The 3,884-nt window shown below is 52.8% G+C and overlaps 1 long non-coding RNA gene across 1 annotated transcript in view; it reads left to right on the top strand.

The window, feature by feature from the left end:
• Positions 1-2,569: 2,569 nt before the first annotated feature.
• The window catches only part of LOC102487612 (uncharacterized), a 9,154-nt gene continuing 7,839 nt past the window's right edge, over positions 2,570-3,884 (top strand). The window contains exons 1-2 of the long non-coding RNA XR_003547715.1: positions 2,570-2,715; positions 3,145-3,306. This is a non-coding gene — a long non-coding RNA (uncharacterized LOC102487612). The remainder of the gene's footprint in view (positions 2,716-3,144; positions 3,307-3,884) is intronic.

The following is a 3,884-nucleotide window of genomic DNA, read 5'->3' as shown; positions in this document are numbered from 1 at the left end:
CCCCCACCTGTCCCCCACCTCCCACCCCCACGCCCACTAATGCTCACAGGGCAACCCAGCCTGTGCTGGTGGCCACCTGGAGCAGGGGTGCCCCTCCCCACCAGAGTGGGCAGGGGGACGGAGGGAGAGTGTCTGGGAGCTGGGGGGAGAATTTCCCCAGGGTCTCAAAACCCACCCTGGACAGCGGGAAAGAGCACATAGGCGCCGTTCTACATGGGGACCCTCCTGTTATCTTTCTTTTTCTTTTTTTTTTAATTTTATTTATTCATTCATTTTATTTTAATTTGCTCAAAGAGAGACAGAGAGAGAAAGGCAAAGTGAGAAAGCAAGCCACCAGGCCCAGGACTTGAACCATGGTCAGCCATGTGGGGGTGTCCAGCACCTTAACCACCAGCCACTGCTGGCCCCTCTGACCTGCTCTCCAAGGGAGCCTGGGCCTGTTCGCCTTGCCATCGTCAGCCTCTGAGCGCCACCACTGAAGAGCAGCTAGGAGAGGAGCTTCCTCTTGGAGACAGTGTCCCCACCCTGGTGAGGACAGACACTGGGAGGCCTCTGCTCCAGGTGGCTTCCTCCTGCCCAGGCATGTTGGAGGGGCTGCCTGAGAGGGCGTGGTCTGCAGGGGCAGGTGTGGGGCACTGTCACCATGTGGGAGCAGCTCTCTCTTTCTCTGCCACTGCCTGGATCCCCAGAGCACCCCTTTCCAGCCTCAGGCTGAGCTCAGTCACACCCTGGGAGAGCCCTGCATCCTCCGTCCTTCCTGCTTCCACCAGCCTTGGAGGTTCTGCTGGGGACACAAAGCCCCTAGACATGGCGTCTCTCTGAGCAGTCCCTGGGCTTCCGCAGTCCCTTGGACAGTTTCTTTCCAGGTTAAACTAAGGTGAGCAGCGAGTGGTGTGGGGAGCCATGGCAGGAGGACCCACATTTACAAAGCCAGGAGTAGATTCTGGTGGAGATTAGACTGGCTCTACCTGGGCCAGGCCACATCTGGTCAAAGGTGGAATGCGGGCCTTCTGCCTCCATGAAACTCATGTTCTTATCTGGAAGGATATATGGTCCCCAGTGCCCGGGAGGTGCTGACGGGTCTCCTCTGAAGAGAACTCAGGTCCAATACGTTGGGAGATAATCTCACCCACCTGGCAGAGCCTGGGGACCAAGGCATTTTAAAAGCTCCTGAAGTGGGACCAGTAGGTGGCCTGCTGGTTAAGGCACTAGACTCCCACATGACCAACCATAGTTTGAGTCCTGGACCCAGTCTGAAACTCACGCCCAGCGCATGTGCATGCATGTCCCAAGTCCCAGGAGAATGGAGGAGAAGGGATTGTGGTGTGGCCATCCCCCTGGGGGGGGGGCAATTTCTCACTTTCCCTCTCACTATCCCTGTCTTTCTTGGTGAGCACATGTGCCCTATGGCAAAAACTTAAAAAAAGAAGAAAAGAAGAAGAAGAAACTCCTGAAGTAAATGCAAGACTAAACTAAACCAGTATACCTTCGTTTAACCTTGTCATTCTCAAAAATAATTGACCACTGAAGCCTTTCCCTCAAAATAGCAATGGTCCTAGGGCACACCCAGGTAACCTCAGTCCTTTCTGCCTCGTCAGTCCTGGCCTTCTGCCCAAGCAGCTGGAAGGTCGATTCCAAGAACCCAGGAAGGGCTGGGCTGGAAGCAGAAAGGCACCTCGGGGGCAGAAGGCAAGCCTTTCCAGCTTGATTATTTTCATGTCTAGGCCAGTCCTGTGGCTTAGGGACTCAGGGAGCCAGATCCCACAGAGCTGACCATGCCGTTCGAATCCCAGCCCCAGTGGCTTAGAAAACACGCTGGGTGTATACACATGCTCCAAATCCCAACAGGCTGGAGAAATGGAAAAGGGGTCGCAGTGTGACCGCGCTCCATTGTGGGGTGCTTTCTCCCTCTCCCTCTTTCTATTGAGCACATGCACCCTCTGAAAAAAATGTAAAAATATATTTTTATGTCTTAAAAAGTCTAATGTTATGAGGAGCTAAGATCAGGAAGGGGCAATTTATTATTATTTTTTTTTTTTGGAGAGGTTTTCGCTATAGGGCGCATGCGCTCGCCAGACAGAGAGAGACAGAGAGACAGAAAGTGAGAAATCACCCCCCGGGGGGATGGCCACGCAGCAATCCCTTCTCCATTCTCCTCTCGGGATCTTGAGCACGCACGCACATGCGCCCGGTTTGAGTTTTAAGCCACCGAGTCCGGACGCGAGCCGTGGTCGACTACGTGGGGGTCCAGCGACATAGCCATTACGCTAACTGCTGGTCCCAGGAAGGGGCGATTTAAATCATCCCAATTTCCACAGTGATTTTTTTTTTTTTTTTTGTCCCTCTGATGACGGCAAGCCTCCACAAAACGAAGAGCCTCACTCAGTTCGCCCATCTGTGAGAAAGGAAACCCAGGGAGATGTGGCCACACTCACTCCACATTAGCCCCCAGAAAAGAAGTTCCCAGCCTGGGGTCTCCACAAGCCTCAAGGGGATGGGGCACGAACTACTTCGGATATTTAAAGAAGGATAATGGAAATGATACATTTACCATGAGAAGTGTCTTTGCTTTTGACTGGTATGGTATCAACTCAGGGTGACAACATTGGTTGTCATGGGGATGGGGATTATTATGCAATAAAATGTACTTGGTTTATGGGACACAATCTTTGCACACTTTGCATTCCTGGGAGTAATGAAAGGCTCCGTTGGAAGGTAAGGAGCCACGGCGTCAGAGGCAGGGTCCTAAACCAGGGCACAAGTGCGCTGCTGGGGTGAAGGAGGGATGAGGCCTGTGGGAGGTTGGGGTCTGTTGAGAGACGACACCCCAAAAAGAGCCTCCAGGAGACAGCTGGGGTCGTGTGCAGAGCAGGTGGTCCATGTGTGACTCAACTATGACAGAGGCCCTTCTCAGGCCACAGGGTGCTGAGCAGACGCGGCCGCAGGGCTCCCAGGAGGCCGGTGGGTTCAGAGATCGGGCCCAGCTGCTTAGAAAGCCTTCCAGAGCAGCACACAGGCTGGCGTCAGGTTTTCAAGCTCCTCAAGCTCCGGTTTTGTATGTGCGAAGCCCCCCTGGCAGGCCCAGGCATCCCTGCCCCAGGCCAGCCAGTCTAGAAAGGTCTGGGTGCTGCTTTTCTCTTCCAGATGCTGCTCACGCAACAGCGTCTCTCTAGGCCACTGTCCTCTCCTCCAGAGGCCTCTCTGCCCGGCCTGGCTCCATCGGCAGCTTAAGAGTTGGGCCCAGGAGGCTTGTCCTTGTCGCCGTTCCCCAGAACAGCGGGAGGATCCTTCCAGGTCACCAGCGTGGTAGTTAGCTTTTTCTTTTCCCTTCCCTTCCTTTTATTTTTATTTTTTTATTTTCTTCTTGGAAAACGTTATTTCAGTCTAAACAAAAAAAGCAAATGTTATTTATGTCATCCAGGGACAGATGGGAGAGTATGGCCATCCTTCATAGCTGTCTAGTTGGCAAACTCCACATGAGAGATGCAATCGAGGTGCAAGACTCTTACTGACCCAGATTCTATTTCCTTCCCACGAGAGCACGAACGTTCGCCATAAAGGTTACAAAGAGATTTACACGAAATCACAGCTGAAAAGCCGACATCTGATGCTTTTGGATGCTCTGTTTCCAATGAATTCTTTTTTTTTTTTTTTTTTTTGAGGGGTTTTTGCTATAGGGCACATCCCCTCACCAGACAGACAGAGAAAAACATAGAGATAGAAAGCGAGAAATCACTCCCCAGGAGGGATGGTCATGCCGCAATCCCTTCTCCTCTGTTCTCCTCTCGGGATCTTGGGTACACACGCACACGTGCCCGGAGGAAGTTTTAAGCCACTGGGTCCGGGACACGAACTGCGGTCGACTACATGGGAGTCCAGAGACA

This window comes from Tupaia chinensis, unplaced genomic scaffold (assembly GCF_000334495.1).
Source record: "Tupaia chinensis unplaced genomic scaffold, TupChi_1.0 Scaffold000074_1, whole genome shotgun sequence".
Taxonomy (NCBI): Eukaryota; Metazoa; Chordata; class Mammalia; order Scandentia; family Tupaiidae; genus Tupaia; species Tupaia belangeri.
Note: the sequence above shows the minus strand (reverse complement) of the source record. Positions and strands in the feature narration are given on the sequence as shown.